This window comes from Octodon degus, unplaced genomic scaffold, assembly GCF_000260255.1.
Source record: "Octodon degus isolate 3935 unplaced genomic scaffold, OctDeg1.0 scaffold00163, whole genome shotgun sequence".
Classification (NCBI taxonomy): Eukaryota; Metazoa; Chordata; class Mammalia; order Rodentia; family Octodontidae; genus Octodon; species Octodon degus.
The window spans coordinates 3,986,123-4,010,464 of NW_004524739.1; positions in this window are offsets into that span (position 1 = coordinate 3,986,123).

Here is a 24,342-nt window from a genome sequence, read left to right on the forward strand (position 1 = left end):
TCTGCTTCTGTACAGCCATTGCTAACTGCTTGTCCATCCTGGAGGGGATCAAGGTGTCTCTCATCTATGTACCACCTGTCCCCTTTATCCTTATTTATCCATTAGTCCCCAGCTTGGACACTTTCTCTGCTGGAAAGCCACATGCACCCTCCAAGAGAGGGCCAGCTCTCTCTCCTCTGTGCTCTAGAAAACAACACTAAAGGCCTGTTCTCCTACGGCTCCTCTCAGCTGCAAAAGACCAGCCCAGGTAGGCCTGAAATCCAGAGACCCAATGTGACAAGCCGTGTAGAGGATTTAGTATTGACCCCAGACAGACACATCTGCTCAGAATCTCGGAATGTGAGTTTATTTGGAATGAGGATCTTTGCAGTTTTAATTAAGCCAGGAATTTGAAGAACAGATCATTCTGGAATCAAGCAGGTGGTAAGTCTACTGAGAGACATTTTTATAAGACATAGAAAAGGAAACACACAGAGAGAAGGTGATGGGGAGATGGAGGTAGAGATTGGAGGGATGCAGCTGAAAGCCAGGGCCTGCAGGGCTTGTGGAAGCCACCAGAAGCAGGATGAGAGGAGTGGAGAACAAATTATCCCTCAGGGTCCCAAGAACAAACTTATACTGTCAACACTTGGACTTCAGACCTTAACCTCCAAAACTGCGAAGGCATCCCCTTCCACTGTTTGATGACTCCTTGTCTGTGAAAACTTGTCACCACAGCCCTCAGAAAGGAACACAGATTGTCCCTGCTCGTGTGGATGTCCTCTCCTACAGCACCATGGCCCAGGCTTGGAACGGCAGCTATTTGTCAAATTGTGAAGGTAATTTATTTTCCTCTAAAAGATAATAACTGCAGAAGATACTGAATGTTTATAAATGGATTGAAACCATATTATCAATGGAGAAAGTGCAGAAACACATGTAAGAAGGTTCCAGTCTGCAGCCCCGCTCCATTGAGCTTTATGATCCAACTGATTCAAGTGAGGTGTGAATGGCAAATAAGGGTGCTGTGTGGAGTGCTGCCTTTGACAAGCATGAGTAGGAGCCAAGCATGGGTTCTCCAGCATTCAGAAGCCAAAAACAAAACAAAACTGTCTGCCTTTGAAGGGTAATTGTGCCTGTTTTGAGAAAGCTTCTCCCTTGCTAGTGTGCTTTAATAGAGAAAAATGGCTAAGCCCTGGATGGTAAATGCCCATGTGACTTGCACTTCCTGGCATGAACTATCAGCTGGCTGATAGTTCTTGGCCATGACACAGGTGTGTGCAATAGTAGTGTCACATCAAAGGGACAAGGTGGATAATGGAGTGGGCTCAAGCATGTCCGGAAGGTATGAGTTACATGTGTAGGTAGCTCTGACTCCTTCCATGTGGTGTCCTGCTTCACTGCCCGACCCTCCCTTCCGGTCCATGGAGGAGTGTCTTATGACCAATTCCCTGAGGAGGAACCTGCCTGAGGCTGCTGTATGGTTGAATCTGAACAGTACCATCACTCAGGGATTGGCATCAGCATTAAACTCCCACTCAGGTGGGACCCTGAAGGCAAACAGCGAAGACCAATCTCTGAGTGAGACAGAATTCTGAGGTTATATTTGGTTGTCAGGTGCACCTGAGCCTGAAGTACGGATCTGCATTTATTCATGGGTTGTTGCTGGTAGTTAGGCTGCCTGATCAGTGACTTAGAAGAAATAGGATAGAGGATGTGTGTGTGACAAGGAGTCTAAGAATAAGACATGGGTGGGTATCTGAGAATCACGAACCATGAAGATGTTGTGTCTGTTGTCACAGATGCATCCACTGCAGAGAAGGCTGTAAATAGTAATCTGGACAAAACAAGGTGCTGGAGATGTCATTAAGCTTTATTCTTCAGTCACCTCTACACTTGTGCCATGAACTGATGAACAAAGTGGGCCAGGGGACATGGAAGAGGCCTGTGCTTATGTTTAACCTGATTAGCTCTGTTATGGAATCTTCACTGTAACATCAGCAGAGGACACCGAGCCCCCTGACACCACTTCTCAGAGACAGCGCACAAACATTTGGTGGCAGGTTGATGATAATGAACCCCTTTCATGAAGAAAGGGGCAGAGATTCACCCTCATTGGGATGGGTAAGAACTCTGGACATGAAATCACCTTTCCTCCTGGGAGTGTTACCAACTTGAACTCAGAGAATGCCTCATGTCCCATCATGGGTCTAGGCAACCCTGCTTCTTTTCAAGGGAGGTCTACCTGCTTAGGGAGGAAGACGCGAGAGTGGACTCCTACATAAGGAATTAGCTGGTATTCCTGCACAGCATACTACCCAGAACCAGATAAGCCATGGAAAATCCAACCCAAGCCAACAACACTTGAGAGTGAACCCTTTGGAAGAATGGTGCTCTTTATTAAAGAATGCAGTGTAGGCTTTGTACTTAAAACCACCTTAAAATGCTGCCTCTCCCCCACTGCTGGTGCTTGAACGTGTCTCCCAAGGTTCTTAGGTCAGAAACTTAGCCCACAATGCATTAGTGTTGAGAGGTGGGAGCTTTAAAAGGTGATCAGGCCATTAGAGCACTACTTTCACAAATAGATTAATGCTGTCCCCATAGAGAGGGCCGTTTAATCACAGGAGTGGCCACATCTCAAAAGGATGAATTGGTCCTCCACCACCATGCTTTTTTGTCCTCTGCATTCCATCATGGGGTAGCACAATGAGAAGACTCCCACACACACACCAGATGCAGATACTTTGATCTTAGATAGCCTTATTTCAAAACTAAGGAATCAAATTCTGTTCCTTTGCAACGAACCTAGACTCATCTACTCTATGTCTTCTGGTTACGGAGCAGCAAGGCCCCTCAAGCTGAGTGGTTTAAGCCACAGAAGTGCAGAGCTCACAGTTTCAGAAGCTGAAACTCCAAGAACAACATGTCAATGGGCAGATTCCCCTGCAGTCTCTCTCCTTGTCTTGCAGTCAGCGGCTGCCTCTCTTCATGAGGCTTTTACTTCCTCCTGTTCATTCACACATATGGCTTCTCCTCCCTTCTTATGAAGACGTTGGTGTTGACTCAGGGCCCTTGACTCATTTAGCCTTAATTTGCTCTATAGATACCCTATTTCCAAATGCAGTCACACTGACGGGGCTTTTACTAGTCTATTTCATGTTACTATAGTGAAGCCACTTCATAAAGAAAAGAGATGTGTACATTGGTTAGGCCTGTAGCGAGGCCTGACGGCAGATGGCAACTAGCAGGTGGCATCACAGTGGCAGAACATGTGGGAGATCACCTCTCTAAACAAGAAGACAGGAGTCAGTCTTTCTCTCATGCTGACTCATTTTCTTGAGTTGGAACTCGGGGTCTCATGAGAGCTCCCTTAATGTTTCTTGAAGACAGCTCTCCCACTGACCTTTAAGGTCCCACTCCACCCCCCAACATTGTCATCTTGGGACACAGTTTCCAACACATAAACCTTTGGGGACAAAACACGTCCAAGCCATATGATTTCAACCCCACGAAATATGAAGGGACACAACAATTCAGTCCATAATACCCACTCACATGATATTCACTTCCCCTTGTGACAATTTTGAGCATTGCTAGCCTTGACTCACGGTCCCCACAGTAGAGGGAGATTTTCAGCCAAGTTCCATTGCTCTGGAAGATGAAACTGCCACTTGTCTACTTGGAGTTTCTTTTGCCACTAAATCAACTGCTCCAAAAGGGTTACTGTACTGATTAGAAAAGTGGAGCCCAATCGCAAAGCAGAAATTGGCCGATCACTACACAATCAGAGACAAAAAGGGTTGTGCCTGGATCCTAGCGCATTCTTTGGACATCTATAAGTTCTTTGATGTTCCATAGTAAAAGCCCATGGAAAATACAGCCTTAAAAAAGGCAAGACCGTGAAAGATACAGACCCCCAACCAATAACCATTTAATTTATTCTCCATAAAAGAACTCTGCCCCGCTCAGGTTTTGGCTGAAGTAAAAAAGGAACATGTAAAAGGTAGCAGGAGAAGGAGGTGATAAATATCAACTCTCCTTGTAACCAGCTACAAAAAAAGAAGCCTGTATAGCATTGGATATTTTCTTTACCCACATGCTATATGAATAAGTTATTTCTTCTCCATTATATTATTCTATATTCAAATCATTGGAGGCTAACTTCACAATTTAGCCTTCGGGTAACTGAATATCACAGATGTTGCGGCTGAATTTAAGGGACACTGAATGCAGTCAATGATTGAAATACCTGCCTGGGCTCCTTCCCTTCTCATTCTGACACACGAGTGAAAATATCTTCACCTCTACTGAGGAATCGTTGCAGCTTCAAGGATGGAATCATGAGTTGCTTCATCTTAGTGTGGAAATTCAAGCCTGTGGCCAAGGGTGCCTTTGTCAATTGAGTAGAAGCCAAAGGAGTGGGCTGTGCCAGGAATTGATTTCCTGCCTCTCCACTCCAAACGTCCTGTTTGCTCTGTATTTTGATACTGGAGCTGGGACTTGTAAACATTTCTCTTTTATCACAATATTACTCTCTCTCAGCAGATGGCCGGGAGAGTACCACCATGCTATGGTCATGGACGGAGCTTCTTGTCTGGATGTGGTGCATTTTCCCACCTTCTTCGAAGCTGCTTGCTTAGATAGGATAGCCTGTGATGTTCACTGTCCACCCGTGGCCCTGGAAGCCCAGGAGACCACTTCCTCCAGCCCACCTCTTGGCATTCCACACCTGTACCAAGTTTCCACCCACCCGGCTGGCTGACCCTCCAGACCACCTCTAGCTTATACCTTCTGCCAAGTTCTTCTGCTACTGATACTTTATATTCTCTTGTGCAGCCACATCTTCTCCAACAAGCTCTAAACCTCAGCCTTGGTGGCACTGTGGGGGCTCCTCTGAGTCTGAGCTCCTTCCTTGTCCACTCTTGCTCAACACAAGAGGTCAGTAGCTACTTCTGGTTCTTGCTATTCCTACATGGATCCTCCTTGACTTTGATGATGTTCATCCCCACAAATTCATTGTAAGCTGATTTTTTTTTTCAGAACCAGGGATTGAACTCAGGCCCTTGTGCTTGCCAGGAAAATGCTTATTCCACTGAGCCATCTCCCCAGCCCAAAAATATCATGAGTTGAAAGTGCATTGAGGGCCAGGGACATAGCTCAGTGGCACAGCACCTGCCTGGCAAGTGCAAGGTCCTGAGTTTGATTCCCAGTACAAAAGAAAACTCTCTCTCTCTCTCTCTGTCTCTCTCTCTGTCTCTCTCTGTCTCTCCCTCTGTCTCTCTGTCTGTCTGTCTGTCTGTCTGTCTGTCTGTCTGTCTGTCTCTCTCTCTCTCTCTCTAATACATACACTTAGCCTACTAAATATCATAGCTTAGCAACACAGTAGTATGTTGACTATGAGTTATTTGCCCTGTGATCGTGCGGCTGACTAGGCCATATGACTCCTTGCTACTGGCCGGCATTAGAAAGAGACTAGCATTCAGCATATCACTGGCCTGGGAAAAGGTCAGAATCCAGAACTCACGGTGTGGTTTTGATTGAATGTGTATGATTTTTGTGCAATTTTAAGGTAAAAACGTGTAAGTCAGGTCATCATAAGACAAAGAACATCCGTGTTCCAGAGAAGAACCTCCTCTTACATGTTAATCATTTTTGTATTAAATTTTCCTCGTTAACAGGTGTCTGTCTTCTAACCAAACCTGATATTCACAGTGATTCGGACTAGAGGGCAAGGCAGGTTGGCAGGGCAGTTTAACTTCAGACAGACCAAGGCCTATTTATTCTACCACCTCAGTGCATGGAGCATCTGGCCCGAGATGTGAGAATTCAGCGGTGCACGGGAAGGACGGACTCCACACTGCTGCAGGCCTCAGTCAATCAGTGGAGGAAGAGCTTGCTTTCCTGTTAACGAGCTGTGTGATCCTGAGGTGACACTCCCATCTCTCCAAGTTTACATTTCCTCCTCTGAAAAATGTAAACAGTAATAATAACTGAGTTGTGGAAATTAAACAGGAAAAACCCTATAAAAGGTATAATGATAAAGGTAATTAGTGAAGAACTCTCTCGCTCTTTCTTATTAATAAACCTCAGGAAGACGGTGGACTAGAGCTCCTTGATACCTGCTCCGCTGGCAGAGGAGGAAGCTGTGGAGAGGCTAGGATTTCACAGCAAGCTCATGGCCGACTTGGTTCTGGAATTCAAATACTTCAATGAGCAGCCAAGAACTCCTCTTATCACCAGTTGTTTTAGGTGTAAGTCCTTCCCAAACTGGATGGTCCTGGCTCCCTGTGCACGCGATCGCTGTCCCAAGACAGGCTGAGCTATTTCCTGAATGGCATCAGAGTGAGGACAGGAGAATCTGTTCATATTGCTGCCCTGGGTGCCACCATCCAGGCAGAAGTGTGCCCTGGGTGGCCCATCTCCCTGTGCCTGGCCTGCCTGTGAGCCAGGAAAGAAGAAGGTGCAGCATTTTCACCGTGGGTGTTCAGAGAGGGCAACCATCACGGCCCGGAAGCTAGCTCCAGGGCAGCTCCTTATCTCCCCCTCTCCTGCACACTCTCTCTCCCTTTCTGCCTCCCTTAGTTCTTGGTCTTTGTCCCTCCTGCTGGTATTTTTTCAGTTTTCATTTTTTGGCAGAACATTTTCACATTACACAATGATCACATTCCATATGGGGAGCTGGTGCACAACTCAATTTGCTGACACATTTCAATTTGATTTTTATCCCCTTTCTCTCCCTTCCTTCTTTCTCTTTTCTTCCTCCTGTCCTGCCTCCTCCCTTCCCTTCCTCTTCTTTTTCCCCTTCCTTGCCAATCATGTCTCCTCCCTTCCCTTTCTTTCTGCTCACTCTGCCTTTTCCTTCTGTTCCTCTCACCTCTGCTCACCCGTCCTTTACCTCACTTCCTGCTCTATCCCCCTTTCCATTCTCTCTCTTGGGTCCTTCTGTTGACCACAGAGGGTGCCACACTCCTCTCCAGCCTGCCTGATTCTCCCCACATTGCAGGATCCTTTCTGAAAGCACCCGCTGCCACTGGGCCTGCTGCCAGTGAAATCACATCTCTTTCTCCCTCCTAATTAGCGGCTGCCTGGGGCTGTTTTGACTGGGCCGGTCGGTGCAACTCACTATGTTCCTGAATAGAATGTCTGTACCTAATGGCATCCATCAGTCAAGCAAGACAGTCGGTCTTGGCAGCTCTGCACACCCTCAGCCCCATATCCTGACATCTGCTGTATCCTGAGGAAGGAAGGGGTGGGCACCGGCTCGCCGGGTTTGCTTGGGCTTCTCTTGCAGCAGGCAGGTATGTCCCAGATCCCAGAGTCACAGCGCATGTGACAGACAGGGCACGTGGAGAACCTCCTGGCTGGCCTTGACCCATCTGTTCTTACAGGAGATAGCATTTCCGTTCCATGGAAAGGGCACAGGCTTGGAGCCTGCAGATTTGGGTTTCAATTATGCCCCTCCCTGAGCCTTCACTATTCCTTTTGGGTCCCATTTGCCTCATCTGAAAGAGGAAAGATGCCTCATGGGGGAGCAGTTTTAAGGACCAAGACAGCTGATGGCTAAAAGCACCTTGGGTAGCCCATGGCGCTTGGTAAGGGTTGCCTGTTGTTATCTTGATCTCCCTGCCCCATTGCTGAAGCTCTCAATGCAAGCCATGCTCAAATTGGAAGACTGTGTTCCCGTCTAGTCTACGCATGTTCTAGGTGAAACATGGTCTTAACTGTGCTTCTCCACCAGGAGAAGGTGATGCTTGGTAACCCTTCAAAATCCATCTCTGAAGAATACAGCTCCTAAGCCGCCTTCCTTGACTCTCTAAGCCTCTCCTGGGTGGAATTAGTCTCCCTCTCCTCACAGCTTCTGTCTCAGGGAAGAGTTTCTGGTGCTAAGCACTGGTGCCAGTGAAGGGGTAGTTAATAGTACTCCTGCCTCAGATGGAGACAGAACTTGGCTGCCCTTCATGTGCCAGGTGTGAGAAGTTGGAGGAATCAAGGCATCACTGGCCTTCACCCCCTCTCTGCATGGGCCCATTTAGGCACCTGTCTATCACTTTCTACATTCCATCATCACGGTGCCTAGGGTTAAAAATGGCAACTGGGGTTCCAACCACTCGTGTACTTCTGTTGGAACTAAACTGAAACACAGTTGTTGAGGTGACCACTGTTCCATCTCTGGCCACCCAGTGTGGCTGCAGGAGGACCATTTCATGACCAGAAATCAGTGGCACAGCTTCAGTAAAGGAGATGTGGAGGCAAGACTCAGGGAAGGGGCGGTGCGTGCATCCCACGTCCACCAGGCCTCCATGGAGCTGGAGCGTGCTGCTGTCATAGCTTCATGAGTACAAGGTTCGGGTTTCACTGCTCTTCTTCCTTCCCATCACAGACTCAGCTTGCAGAACCTACCAGGACAAAGCAGATGTCAGTGCTATGATAAGGACCTTAAGAGAGGCGAGATGAGGATCAAGGGTTATTGTTCTATGATGCTGCCCTTCCCACTGCAATGAGCTGCTGACTGTTAAGTCCCATTTTACATTATCTGGAGGGAGCTAGCATTCATGAGTGCATTTATATCTATAGCCACTCACTTCATTTTCTATTCACCCCCCCCACTCATTCACCCACTCATCCACTCACTCCCTTTCCATTTTCCATTTGCTCATCTTCACAACTTTCTTTTCAACCATCCCTCTTACTATGTATCCACCTACCCACCCACCTGCCCACTCATCCACCCACCCACCCAACTACCCATCCATCCATCCATTCATCCATCCACCCACCCATCCTTCCACCCACCTACCCTTCCATAAATCATGTTTTCACCACTCTTATCCCATCCACTTATTCCCAGCAGAGTTCTACTCTCTAGCACAGTATCCTCAGTTTCCCTGGAGACCATCTCAGATGCTTCCTAATAGGACCAGCTGGCTTCCCAAGTGAGCTCTCAATTTAAATCCACCCTTTCCTTCTGGCTGTCCTGTCATCACACTAAAGAACACACACACACACACACACACACACACACACACACACACGGGATCACAGCAACTAGTGTGAAGTTTCCCCAAACTCCTCCCCATCTGCTTATCTTGCCTTGCTTTCACTGGGCCCCTGAGAAGCCCAAACTGCACAGCCCTCCCTGTCAACACAGGAGACCGGAAGAGGCATGTTTGTGCTTGTAATTGTTTTATGATAACGCCTTCAGGTGATAAATACAAAAACAAAGCAGAAGGGTGGTTGGAATGAAGAGCAGAGATTCCTTAGGAGCTAGAGGATAACAGGCTCTCAATAAAGCACAAAAATCAGTGAATGAAATCATGGCCAAATGGGAGCTTGGGTCTGGTGACATCCTAGAAACAGATATATCTGCAGCCTCCAGATGACTTTGTCCACACCAGTGTCTACTAGAGGGCGCTTGCCCCAGAGCAGCTGTTCTGCCAAGTGTCTCTCCCTCCTAAAGAGAGGAATCTGGGGGATCTATTTTTATGCCCTCAAGAGCCACAGGGGAGCAGAGGAGTACCCTCCTGGCTGCCAATGTGCAAAGTGCCAGGAATAATATGGTTACTACCTCTGTTGTGACACTACCCAGAAAGTGCCCGCCAATAGCACCACTGGCAGAAAACTCAGCCACTCGCTACTCAGTCTAGGCTTTACAATTCACAGAGGAGGCAGCACAGAGTCAACTGGTATCAGAACTCTTGAGATAAATAGATAATTACTATAGATATACATTCATATACACAGAAACATAATTACTTAATCTTGGTGGTCCCTGGCATCAGAAATCTCTAATTTGTAACTAAAGAATACTCTCTTTTAGGAGAGAGGCCAAACACGCCAAAAAAAACTGGTTTTCCCAGTCTTCTCAATAGCCTGGGTAAAGTCACATAATGAGTTTCCTCCAATCAGATCTCATGTAGGCTGGACTTGGGGCCAGACATTCAAGGGTGAGTAGGTCTCTTTGTACAGTCTGTTTCAGCAGTGTCTTTGACAGGGCTGGAATATGTCACAGGAAATGACTTAGCTAGACCCAGCTGCAGACAACAGGGCCAAGTGAAGGGGGTAAAGAGGCACAGGGTGTGGGACCCAGAGTTTGGAGGAAGAAACCAATCTTCCATTACAGATGGTTTGGGGCATTAGTCCTTGGTGCCACAGTCCTCAGCCTGGCTCCCAACTCCCCCATGGATTCTGCACATAGCTGACATTATTTTCAATATTTTTATTGAGATAGAAATGCATAGTACAATATCCACTTGTATTTCAGTGTTCAGTTAAGAGATGTTTCCTAAATTGAGAGAACAGTGCGACCTTGACAACAATCTGGTTTTAGAATACTCCCATCACCCCAACAAGGGATCAAAGCCTCCTTGGTCTCCACCCGAGCCCCAGCCCTCACTTTCTGTCTCTGTAGACTGGCCTTTCCTGACATCTCATGTGACAGGCATGAGATGCCAATTTGTGTGTGTCTGGCTTCTTCACTTAGGATAGTGTTTGTGAGATTCATCCAGAGTGTCCCATGTCTCCAAGCCTGTCCATGTTTATGGCTGAGTATATTCTATTTGGTGAATACACACCACAGTCATCCAGCTGTGGTCCGTTGGGTTGTTGCCAGTCTGGGGCTGCCCTGAGCAGCGCTGCAGTGAGCACTGCGTGCAGGCTCCGTGCACACCTGGGCTTTCTCGGGGTTGATGTCTAGGAACACAGTGATCGACGTGGAGGGTACACTTGCATTCTAACCTGACGAGAACCTGGCAGACTATTTTTCAAAGAGGCTGCACCACTGATCTGCTCACCAGCCAAGCCCAAGGGCTCCAGTTCCTCCTCTGTTTCAGCAGCTCCTCTTATTGTCTGGCATTTGTTTTATTTTGTCTTGTTTCTGTGTTTTTGATGTTAGAAACCCATCGCCTCCCTCATACCAAGCCTGTGTTCCATCGCTGAGTTGCTTCCCAGCCCTTCTGATGTTTTTATTAGTCCTTTTGTTTTGTTTTGTTTTGTTTTAGGCTCATATCAGCTAGAACCCCTTTCTGTTGTTTTCAATAGCAGCTCTGGCTGTCATGTTCTCTTTGGCTGTTGACATGATTTCTATATCTTCAGGCCACTTAAAAATGTGTCTCACCCTGGATGCTTCCTCTGAGTCCCACAGCTGGAGGGAATCTCTCTCTGCATTTGGTTTGCTAGTGGCTTTACCAGTTGGCCTCATAGCTCCCCGATGGTAGCAGCACAACAGCATCCTCTCCACCGCCCACTTAGGCCAGCAGGTAAAGAGCGTAACTCAAGCCCAGGTTTAAGTCCCTGCCTTGCACGAACTTCCTGTATGGCCTTGAACAGATGACCAAACCTCTCAACATCTCTGCTCACTCATATACAAAATTAGCGTGACAGCAGCACTGCCACACAGATCTGTGAGGGTTGTCACACGTGTCTGTGTACAGCACTGAGAACAACGTCTGGGCTCTCACCAGCCCTCAGTGTGTGGCTCCATCCCCCACAGAGGGACCCTTCAAGGTCATGTCTGTTGTTCCTACAGGTGGCCCACTGAGCACTCCAGGGTCCTCTGCTTTCCCGCAGACCCAAATCCTGTGACTATGCCATCATCACTGACCAGGCTATGCCATCACTGACCTAAGCCCTGTAGGTCCCCATGCTGGTGAGGTGCTTATGTTTGCCTGCCTCTCATAGTGCTCCCTGCCACTGTCCTGAGCTCATCCAGCCTGCACTGTCGCAGGTTCATAAGTGCCCCTTCTGTTGCCATGGCATCCCTTCAGCTCACCTGCCCAGGCATCTTCCCAGGACATGGAGGGCCTGAGTCCATCCTCCAGCAGGAGCAGGGCAGAGCCAAAAGCCCCAGCTATGAGCACATGACTCTCTCAGGGCATATACAGATATAATCCATAAGACTAAAGACAGAGATTGGGCAGGGGGAAGCAAATTCTGTGCTTGGCATTCAAGGCCTAGCCGGGCACAGTGGTATACACCTGTAATCGTGGTAATCTGAGACATTGAGGCAGGAGGATTGCAAATCTGAGCACAGCTCGAGCATCTTATCTCAAAATAAAAATGTTTGAAAGAGTGAAGGATACAGTTCAGAGAAAAAGAACGAGAGGAGAAAAGAGGAAGACAGTCTCAGTTATTTTTTCTTTGCTGGAACAAAATACCAATGCCCCCAAGTTAAAGGAGAGAGGTTTATTTAGCTCACAGTTTATAGAGGTTTCAGTCTGTAGTGGGCTGCTTGAAGGCGGGGCAGCATGGAAGAGGGGCACTGCAGGGAAGAAACAGTCCATGGCACTGCGGCAGGGAGCAAGGAGCCTTCCTTCACTCTTCCTTTTTCATTCCAGCCATGCTGTAAGCCTATTAGTTGGTGCCACCAGCACCCAGAGTGGGTGTCCCTTGTTCAGTGAATCCATCGTCCACACCCAGAATTATGTGAATACAGTATCATGCGCCTGTGACCCATTCACCTCCCAAAAGCCCACCTTTGGGCGCATGAGGCTATCAGAGGAATGCCCAGATACAAGCCATAACAGAACAAAGAGAGGGAGAGAGAAACAGAGAGAGAGCAAGAGTGAGAGTGACAGCAAGAGAAGGGGGCAGGGGAGGGAAAGGGGAGGAGGGAGGGAGAAGAAGGGACCTCTGACTAGGCTCCTCTGCCCCTCGGACCCTGCAGGGCTAGCCCTGTCTCTCCCCAGCTGTCCACATAATAAAGGTCTAGTAACTGCACACCTGACCTGTGACCCACCCCCCAGGGAGGCTCCTGCCTTCCCTAACCAAACACCTGTTTACCAGATGCATAAATCAGAACCACTGCCAAATAAGCGCCTACTGTGTGCCAGGCACTGTGAAAACCAATCGCATCAATGATCCCATTCCTCCTAATATCCCAATATTGTTCTCATTATACAGCTAGGAAATGCGAAGTGCTAAGGCCAGAGCCCTGTTTCAGACCATGGCAGACTCAGGTCACAAACCCAAGGACCTCTGATTCTTCACTAACTCACTTCAGTACCACTAAAAACAAGCTCACTCCACTGTGATACTTAGTGATCTTCATCACTCTTGTGCACTTAGCAACGTCCATCAGACTGTGGAGCCCCACGAGTGGACACCCTGGTTTGCATTCCCGTGTTTCCCAGCCCAGGCTCTGAGGACACTCCACCAGTCCAGTGATGATTAAGGAGAAGAGGGGCATGCAACCCAGAGCCCTTTCTCATCAATAACTGTCAACCGGTGGGGCTCAGCAGGTGCCCAGTATAGAGTGAGTGTCCGGGATATTTGCTGCATGGAGATCTGTAGGAGAAATCAAGAAAACTGCGATCGCCCACAAGCCCAAGGTCTGTGTCTCCAGGGACTCAGCTGAGGCCGCTGCTGGCTGTGCCTTGTTCCGTGCTGCCAGCCGGGCCTGTGAGGCTGCCCAGAGGTCTCTGCTGTCCTCTACAGATGCACAGTGACCTCTGTGCCCACAGCCAAGGGTCGCTGTGGGTCCGCAGAGGGGACAGCAGCCAATAGCTGCACAGGCAAGTAACATAATGGGTGCTTTAATTAGGAGCCTGGGGAGCAGCCCTCAGACATCGGCTTTGGATCCAAATCCCTGTGATTGTGAATTGCTAATCTCTTTCAAAGGCTTTCAAATTGTCACCAAATGTAGCCAGGGCAGATCAGAGCCTCTGTGCATTTCTCACAAATGCTCTAAATCAATACATGCGCAGCTATTGGGAGAAAAATAAATCAGGGTGACCTGGGGCTGCAGGGAGGATCCACTGTACAGAAGCAGTTGACAAGAAGGCCCTGGCATGGAGGAGGCCTCCTCTCCATTTCAATTGTTATACTCCCTCAGCTGGGCAGTATTTGATCAGCTTTCCCAGAGATCATCAAACCCAGATAAAGCTTTTGTCTGTTGTTAAAAAGGCCACCAATGCTACCTGGAGGCAGGTGTTCTTAGAGTGTCTGTAGGGCTGGCTGAACCCCAGAGAGTCATGCTGGACAGGGCAGGATTTGAATCTGGCCCCGCCATGTCTAGGCAGAGTGATCCTAGGCAAATCTCATGGACTTTCTTGGCCTCAGTTTCCACAGCTGGGTGACTGCCATGGGGCTGGAGCAGAAGCCGCGTGCTCAGAGGCAGCCTTTGTCTTAGCAGCAGTGGGAGCCCCACAGAGCTTTAAGAAGCTGGGGAACAGCAGGATTTTGTATTTCCAACAGTTCTCTCAGATCCTTTATTTCAGGCCCTCTGTGGGTTGTTAAGTACAAAATGGGAAAACGCAAAATGTAGCGTAAAGGCTTAGATCAGAGATGACACAGTAGATTCCAACAAATACCTTCTTGGAGGAGAGTAAGAGAGAAAAGGATCAGGTCTGCAGAGCTGTCAGAAGTCCACCCATCCCTGCAGGCCACACCCATCATAGCCCCTCCCACCAGGGCCCAGCTCCACCCACTTGTGTGCACTCTCATTTGGTCCTCACAGCCCTCACTGAGGAGATGGTAACACACCCATGCGACAGGAGAAAACGAGGTTCTGAGAGGCCAATGGCTTACCTGTTAGACCATGGAATCCTAGAGTAGGAGGGAACTTTACATTATGACCTCCTGGAAGACTCCCATTTCACAGATGGAGAGAAATTGAGGCCTGGAAAAAGGCAGTGGCTTGTGTGTGGTGAATCATCCAGTACACTCGCTGCCCAGGAGCCCAGATGCACACAGGAGCTGGAGATGCTGACAGGTGTCAGACACGACCCCGGCCCTGAAGAAGCTCCCAGTCGCTGTGGTGTGTTAGGGATTAGGTCTAGAATATTCCCTAAAGGCTCTTGTGTTGAGGGTTTGCCCCAAGTGCAACAGTGTGCAGAGGTGGGACCTTGGGAGTCATTGGATCTTGAGGATTCCGACCTTGCCGGTGGATGAATGAGCAGATGGATGCATATTATGGGCTGTTGGGAGGTGGTAGAAACTTCGGGAGGTCAACCCAAGGGGAAAGTGTTCATCAGGAACATCTTTCAGGGTGCCTTTTGTACCTGGTCTCTTTCTCTTTGACTTCAAGGGCTACTATGTGGTAAAGCTGTGCCCCACCACATGCTCCTGGCCGTGTGTCCACCTCACCACAAGCCCAGAAACTGTGGAGCTGAGTAATCAACTTCTGAAACTTCTGAAACTGTGAGCCAAAATAAACCTTTCCTTGAGTATGCCCATTTCGGTCCAGTATTCAGTCACAGTGACAGAAAGCTGACACAGGGAGGCTACTGACAAAGGTTCTAACATAAATTATGCTTCAGTACTTACCACAAAATAGACCAGAAGGGCAGTGCTGGGTGTCACAGGCACCACGCAGAGGTGGAAAGAATGCGCCCCATGCAGAATGGTGATGATAGAAGGTTCTGGAAGGAGGGGCAGGGTCATAAGGGAGGCTGCTATCCACCATCTCTAAGCCCTCTCCCTAGGCCCACTACTTAGTCAGGCTCTTCTGCCCAAACCCTTTAATTGGTCCCTCAAAAATCTGCTTCTCTTTCACTTCCTCTTAGAAGGTGGTTGTGGAGGATATATGGAGAATATTTTCTATGACAAGGTGCCAAAATCTACCTGAACAGCACCCTGGACACAGGTGCCCAAAATCAGCTTTTGCAGGTTGTTTATGGTTGTGGAGGTCAAAAGCCAAGACCCAAGGACAAACATTACAAGGTAACAGGGAAAGGACAAAGAACTGGAAAGTAGCCAGGAGGACTGGAACACAGACAGAAATTGAGAGGGTAACGTCAGATGAAGCTGGGCCCAGAGGTGCACCGGGAGCTCTAGGCTTCATCCACAGCTGTGCCAACTATCTACAAAGTCATGAGCAGCCGTGGGAGAATTCTAACTGCGGCACACTGTAGCCAGGTTTGCACCTCAGACAGATCACATGCCAACTAATTTCCTCAAATCCCTTTCTGCTGCCTCCAGCTTGAGTCTTGCCCCACAAGCCCCTGGGACACATTAGGTACGGTAGTCAGTTTTTATGGCGCTGCGACACAATACCCAATACCCACAATTTAAAGGAGGAGAAGTTTGATTTGCTCATGGTTACAGCACATGATCAGCTGGCTTCAAGGAAGACACCAGGCAGAAGGGTTCAGAGGAGCAATGCTAGGAAATACAGCAAGGGAAGAATGCAGGAAGGAAGGGGAGAGAGACCGGACACAGACCCCAAGGCCATGCCTCTGTGACCCCCTCAGGCACCTCTAGAAAGGTGCTCCCCGAATCCCTGAAGCTGATCCCAAATCCAATCAAATAGAAACTTTATCCTAACACAGAGGAAGCAGGGCGAACTGAGTCCCTCATACCTTGAAATCACCCTTGCCGGGCTTCACAAGTGGGTGGAAGTATGATTTCAAAAAGGGTTACTGGACTAGCGTTGCTCCTCTGCACCCTTCTGCCCTAGTGTCTTCCTTGAAGCCAGCTGATCATGTGCTGTAACCATGAGCAAATCAAACTTCTCCTTTAAGTCGTGCACACAAATGGGTGGAGGCGGGCCATGGTGGGCGGGGCTATAGTGGGTGTGGCCTGCAGGGCTGGGCGGAGCTTCTGACAGCCCTGCAGACCTGATCTTTTCTCTCTTACTCTGAGTCCCAGCTGCCAGGATCCAGTCATTCTGGGGTACAAGTGGAAGTGATGGTGATGTACCAATATGGTAATTAAACATGCACTACATTAGGTAATAAGTGCATTGAAAGATAATGATGTAAGGAAATGGGGGCAGAGAGTGACTGGAAGCAGCTAATGGTATACACACTGAGGTCAGGAAAGGCCTGGTCAAGGTGAAGGATCAGCAGAAGCCCAGATGACATGAGCTAGGAGCCATACAGAAGGGTGCGGGCATGGGAACACCACAGGTTATGCAAGCTTCTGCCTGGGTGTGAGTGGAGCCCCTGCTGATTTACACACTTCTCAAGAGCAAGGGTGGGTCCTAAACAGCAGGGAATAGGGGGCCTAGCAGGTAGGGAGGGGGACTTCCTGCCCCCAAGGTGCAGAGGGAAGTGGATTCCTGACCCAGAGAAGCTGATAAAATGTGGGTGCTGTTTGAAGCAGCTATGTTTCAAGTAGCAGTCTCCACTCTTTTGGCACCAGGGACCAGTTTCATGGAAGACAGTTTTTCTGGACAGGGGTTTGGGAGGGGTAATTTCAAATTATTCAGATGCATTTATTGTGTTCTTTATTTGTATTATTATTACATCATAATAATGAAATAATGATACAGTTCACCATAATGCAGAATCAGTGGGAGGCCTGAACTTGTCTTCTTGTAACTACAGGGTCCCATCTGGGGGTGAAGGGAGACAGTGACAGCCAAAACGTGCTGCCTAGGTCCAGTCTATTCCATAATAACATTTTGGTTGCCATCCCTGCAGAAAACCCTGCTTCACAAAGATGGGCTGTTGGGAATGGAAGCAGGCTTTCCAGGGCTCTTGTGGCACTCTCAGGATATTCTGCCTCGACTTTAATTGAGAGTGTATGGAAATTTGAACTTGTCTCAAACATATTTTAATGCACCATCACTTATGATCTCAGGCAGTCGGCATTGCCAAGCCTCCCACCCCAGGCCACCGCCTGCCCCAGCTTGGAGCCGAGGAGCCGAGGGAGACCACAGCATCTGCCCAGCACCTTCCTCTTCCCCCCACTGCCTGGCTCTGGCCAGTTCCTGCCCACACCACCTTCTTCTCCCTCCTCACAGCACTGTCCTCACATTGTGGCCCACTGCCACTTCTCAGTCACAGCTCTGCTGGTTGCCCTCTCTGTCCCCGCTTAGGAACAGCAAGTGGCTACTCATTCCCTGCCACAAGAGGCCAGTCACCGTGCAAGCCCTGGAGCCAGATCTTGTCTCAGCCACTCGCTGAGTTGTCACCTAAGCACTCTGAGCCTCAGTGTCCTCTTCTTGAAGATGAAGATGACTTGGCATCCTAAGGAGAGGCTTGGTGCAGGTGAGATGCCCAGCTAACGGTCTGACCATGGCCAGGGCTCAGGGCTGCTCACCTGCAATAGATACATTACATGTGGGGTTGGGGGCTGACCAGCTCACTGCATTCTGGCATGAGGCCCTTCTTCCAGCCCCGCCGTCCCCTGCTTGAGCTCTCAGATAAGCCTTTGCACTTCTGTTTAAGCCCAGCCAGTTGATCTGGGGTTTCTTTCAATTGCACCCACACAGGCAATCCTTCATTGTGGGAGTACTCCTCCTCAAATGTTTCAGATCCCCAGCCCCCTGGCCAGCTTCCCAGCTGCCCCCAGTCATGTCTCCATGTTCCCATCCCATGTGCCTTTGCCCCTGCTGTCTCCTCTTCTCTTCCTGGATTCCCTTCCTCTTGACATCAGGGATCCTCAAGATCAGTGCACCCTTCAGTGCACCAGCTCTGTAAGGAAGGAAGGCCAGTCCTGGGGAGATGGCTCAGTAGAATGAGCACTTGCCTGGCAAGTGCAAGGGTCTGAGTTCAATCCCCAGTTCTGAAAAAAAAAAAAAAAAAAAAAAAAAGGAAGGAAGGCCATGCTCAGGGAGGAAATGAACTCTGAAGCCCACAGGGGTAAGTTCTTCCATGCTCTGGCTCTTCCTTGCCGACTTGGTACAGGCTCCTTGTTAGACCTCTCACAGCCTCCGTTCCTTTATCCAGCAATTGCAGGTGGTAACCCCAGACTTGCAGGCTTCTTGAGTGAATGGAAGACAGGGCCTGGAGTATAGCAGGTGTTTAATAATTGTTGTTTGAAAGACAGACTCCAACTCTGCCCCCAGTTCTCACTTTCAGCAGGCAGGTTTCCCTGAGGAATCTTACCCACTCGCCTCACAACAGAAGGGGAAATAGAAAATAGTCTAATTCCAAGAGTAAATATCAGAGGCCTGGGAAGGATTCTGAGGTTCTGAAAATAAACACGTTGGACACTGAATAGAATGAGAAAAGGAGGGAGGAAGGGAGGAGGAGATGGAGGTGGAGGCCAGGTGAGAGGCCGAGCGGACCTGCTAGGACTGCAAGGTGGCAGCGGATGAGGTAAGCCTTCCACCCTGACCATTTCCACCCAAGCCCCTACTCAGGGAGTGGCCTCACCTGTATGCAGTGGGGATTAGATTAAGTCCAGTATACAGACTGCTGGCTGTGTGGTGTATCCACTCGTACACATGCTGGCTATTGTTCTACTGGAAGTATTTTTCAAAATTTGGTGGACTTCCACCATTTGTAAATTGGGATTTTTGCACAGGAATTCTAATCTGTGCCTGGCAGCCCCTAGTGAGGGCCGCTTAGGGCCTTGCTCTGGCTGAATGACTGGCTGGAGCTGGGCAATCTCTCCCCAGTGCTGGGCCGCTGTGATCTGCTTTGCCTCAGGCCCACACTAATTGCACTTGGCAACAAAGCTGAACACCAGTCTCTCTGGCACCATGCTTGTTTATTCCTGTGCTGGATTACTGTCCCTACTGCAAGCCAGCTGGGTGAGGTCCCAGGGGCTGACTCCACCCCTCACACTGCCCACAGCAGCCAGCTTTCCTCCACACAGTGACTCAGGGCCCCAGGGAACGAGGACAGCTCCTTCCTTTGTCACCTCTCAGGTCCACGTGCAGGGCAGACAGGACAGATCTGGGGAGGCCATTCCCTGTGGAAGACCCAGAGGACTCATCTCTCTGAGTGGCTTAGTGTGTCCCAGGCTCTGCCTAGCCTGTATGTAACATTCACCTCTCACAACGAGCATTCACAGGAGTATTAGTGTACAGATGAGGAAACTGAGACTCGACTGCCTGATTAGGGTCACAGAGCTGGTAAATGGCCTTAGGCTCAGCCCAGCAGCCTGTACAAATCCATGCCTTGAAGTCTCCACCTGGACCTCACCTGGCCTGGGCTCCCCCACCTGGGAGGAGACAGGTGACACTTTGCCAGAGTTGCAATGTGTCCCTGCAAATTTCCTGCTGAAGGTCCCAGCTCTACACCAAGTGTCTTCTCAGAATACATGGACTTACCCATCTCACAGCCTTAGGAGACAGCAGCCGTGACACAGTGCAAGCAGACGACACTGCCCACTGCCTACTAGGCTGTTCATTTTTTGTGTATAATGCAGCTCATTTTAAAAGTGATGGGTAGTCAATTGTTCCAGCACTGTTTATTGAAAAGACTATCCTTTTCAGACTGAATTGTCCGTGTACTTTGTCAAATTCATGTTTCCCTGATATGTGACTCCATTTCTGCGTTCCCATCCTGCTCCATGATCTGTTTATGTCGTGGATGCCAGTATCACACTGGCTCAGTTACTGCAGCTTCATACTATGTCTTCAAATCGGGGAATGTTAGCTCTTCAACGTGGCCAGCTTGAGAGCTCTTTTGATTATTCTGTGAATTTTAAAATGAATTTTAGAGTCAATTTGCCAATATCTCCAAAACCCCTCTGGGAGTAGATGAGAATGATGTTGAATCAATAGATCAAATCAAGTTAAGGAGAAATGACATCTTAATAATGCGACTTCCAGCTCAGGAACTCTGTGTCTGTCTATCCACTTAGGTCATTTACATTTCTCTCTGAGATGTTGTAGTTTTTAGTGTGTAGGTTTTTCACACGTTTTGCCAATTTTTTTTAATTAAAAAATTTTAATATTTATTTATTTGGAACAGTCTCACTATATAGCTGAGACTCATAATGATCCTCTTGTCTTAGCCTTCCTAGTGCTGGGATTACAGGTATGTGCTACCTCACGTGGTTCCTAGGCCAGCAAGGCATGTGGTACTAGGGATCGAACTCAGGTCCTTGTGCTTTCCAGTCAGGCACTTAGACTGCTGAGCTGTCTTCCCAGCGCATTTTGCCAAATTCATCCACAATAATTTAATATTTCCTATGCTGTTGTAAATAGTATTGATTTATTTCAATTTCCCACTGATCATTGGCATTATGGAAAATGCACCTGACTTTTGTATATTGATCTTGTACCCAGAAACTTTGCTAAACTTGCCCTATGGTCAGTTTCTTATACACTGCATGGTATGCTTTACATGGAAAATCATGGTGACAGTGAATCATGACAAGTTTGGGTTTTTTTTTTTTAATTTCCAGTGTAGATTACTTTGATTTCTTTTATTTGCTTGGTCACATTGTCTAGAACTTCCACTACCTTTTTGAATAGGGGTGGTAAGAGGAAGTCCTCACCCCATTCTTGGTTGCCAGGGAAAAAGCCTTCAGGCATCATTAAGAATGCTGCCAATGGGAGATACTGCACGGATATGGAAGGAGTTCATCTGTATCCCTAGTGTACTGAGGTGTTTTTTTTTTTTTTTTTAAATCAGAATGGACCTTGTTTGGGTTGCATTGCATATGCTGCTATGGTGATGACTGTGTGGTTCTTCCATATTATGAATTGCATCAATTGTTTTTTGAATATTAAACCAGCCTTTCATCCTAAGAAAAACTGAATTTAACTATGATTCATTTCCCAACTTATACATTATTGAATCTGTCTTGCTGCAATTTTATTTAAAAATCTTTACACCTAGGTTATGATGAATATTGTTCTGTAGTTTTCTGGTAATGCTTTTGCATCTTTTTTTTTAAGGTATTTGATACCAGGTCTCACTACACAGCTGGACTCTTGGTGCTCCTCCTGTTTTCAGCCTTCCCATTGCTGGAATTACAGGCATGCACCACTATGGCTGGATTTGGTCGCTGGCTCAGCACACCTGGGGGCGGGGCCAGCATGGAACCTGATGCCAGGGATCAACCCCAGTCCCTACCCTTGCCTAAGCAGGCGCTTCATCCACTGGGCTGTCTCGCCAGCCCTTTTGCATCATTTTCATAGCAAGGTGTCTTAATCTGTTCTGTGCTGCTATCACAAAATACCTGAAACTGAGTAACTTAAAAAGAACAAGCACATTTCTCCTAGTTCTGGTGTCTGGGAAGTCCAAGATAAAAATGCTAGCAGATTAAGACCCTTATTTCCAAAATGGCGCCCTCAACACTGCATCCTCCAGAGGGAAGGAGGCCTCATCCTTCATGGCAGGAGGTGGAAGGAAAAAGAGAAAAACCCCCTCCATCAATCTCTCACGATTTCACCATGCCTGTGATCCAAACACCTCCCCAAAGACCGTACCTCCCAGCTCTTCTGCACTGGGGATTAACTTTCAGAGTGAAATGTGGAGGGAACTAAACCATTCAGACCCTAATACACAGTGAGGCTGGGCTCAGTTAGGGAATGGAAGCCCTACGTTTCAGTTGTGCGGAAAACTCTGTGTAGACCTGGCATTATTTCATCCTTGAGCATTTGTAGACATCTTTAGAGAAGTGTGAGCCTGGAGTTTTCCTGAGTCAAGATTGTTAACTGCAAGCTACATCACTCAGCTCCTTTAGTGAACATGGGACTATCCTGTTTGTCAATTTCTTCTTGAGTGATCTTTGGTAGCTTATGCTTTTTTGGACAAGTTGATGTGTGTCAAGTTGTTTATGCTATTTCTTATCCTTCTTTTAATGTCTGTGGAGTTGGCAGTGGCGTCTTTTTTAATTCTTGACACCGATGACTTAACATAGCTCTCCTAATCACTCTGAATATACAAATTTATTATTTCATTGATCTTTTAAAATAACTGGAGTTTAATTTTATTTTTCTATTCTGTTTGCTTCCTATCTCATTAATTTCTGATCTGGAATTTTTCATCACATTTCTCTTATTTATTTTGGGTTTGATTTGCTCTTCTAGCTTCTTAAGGTAGAAGATGAGGTCATTAATTAGAAACCTTTCTCATTTCCTAATACAAACATTTAGTACTATAAATTTCCCTTAAGTACTGCTTCAGTGGCATGCCATTAATTTTATTATGTTACATTTGTATTTTCATTCAGCTAAAAATACTTTCCAATTTCCCTTTTGACTTATTCTTTAAATTGATTTGTCTAGGAGTGTATTATTCAGTTTCCAAGTATTTCAGCATTTTCCAGATAACTCTGTGCTTCTGAGTTCTAATTTATTTTTATTATTGACAAACAGCTTTATTTTGAATGGCTGGAATTCTTTTAAATTATGGCAACTGGTTTACATGATCTGTCTTGTTAAAGGTTCCACGAGCACTTGAATATAAATATGTGGGCTGTTGTTGTTGAGGAGAGGGCTTTATCATTGTCAATTAGAGGAACTTATTTAATGGTATAGTAAAAGTCATTTATAACCTTATGTATTTTCTGTTTACTTAGTCCATCAGTTATTGGGAGAGTGATATGGGAGTCTTTCACTATGACTGTGGATTTGCCTGTTTCTCTTTGTAGCTTTTCCCATTGTTGACCCCTTATTGTGGAACTCTGCTTTTTGATGTAGAAACGTTTAGAGCTGTTATTGTCCTTTGATGAGTTGACACCTTTATCATTATGAAATGACCCCTTGTAGACCAAGTACAACTGTTCTTTGCCCTGAAAACTGCTCTGATATTAACATAGCTTGTTTTAGTTTTTATTTGTTATTGTTAGCATCACATGTCTTTCTCACCTTTATAGATTTAAACTGTTTGTGTATTAATAAATAAAATGCATTTCCTGTAACATATAGCTGTCTTGTTCCTTTGTCTAATCTGATGATTTCCACAAATTTAATTGAGTTACATCACTTACATTTAACAGGATTTTAATAGTTTTTCGTATACCTGTGTTCTTTGTTTTCTATTTGTCACATTTTTATTAATTCATTTTTTCTTCCTTAATTTTCAATAACTGCTTATTATTCTGAATCAATTTTATCTTATTTGCTGGTGTATTACTTGTTTTTTATTTTTTTATTTGTTTTCCATAATTTTATTGACAGACAAATAGCAATGAAACAGTTTCAAATCAAATTGGTAGGACAGTTTCAATAATTAACACACTGCGTACTGTCTTCCTAGTGGTTATTTGCTGTTCAAGATGCAGACACGATATCCTATTTACAAACACTATTAGAACAAATCCCTCTATCCATTACGAGAATGTAACTATATATCTATCCTAACCATTTTGAATACACAGATACAAAATGAACATTCATTTCTATATCACCTTTTTTGTTTAGTTCCATCATTTGAATATTATAGGTGTGCTAACACAGCAAAAACATTCTAAAAGAGTCCAGTAATCCATAATAGTATTGGGTCTTCCACTTGATGGGCAGTGTCAGAAATTGTTGACCTGAGTCCTCTATAGCTCAACATAACACCAAGGCTTTACTTCTTATATTTCATTTTTACACATTTCTGCTGGATGGTTAAGACCAAGATAAAGCAAGATCTATGCAACAAGAGTTATAGCTTTTGGATCTAATAAGGTGAGTCAAATCCCCTCAGGACTTATCCTGAGATCCTGTACCTCAGATTGTAGAACATTTGTCAGAGTCAGCCATGTGGATGAGTCACGGCCATTGCTTGGCCAATGTGCTCTCTGTGA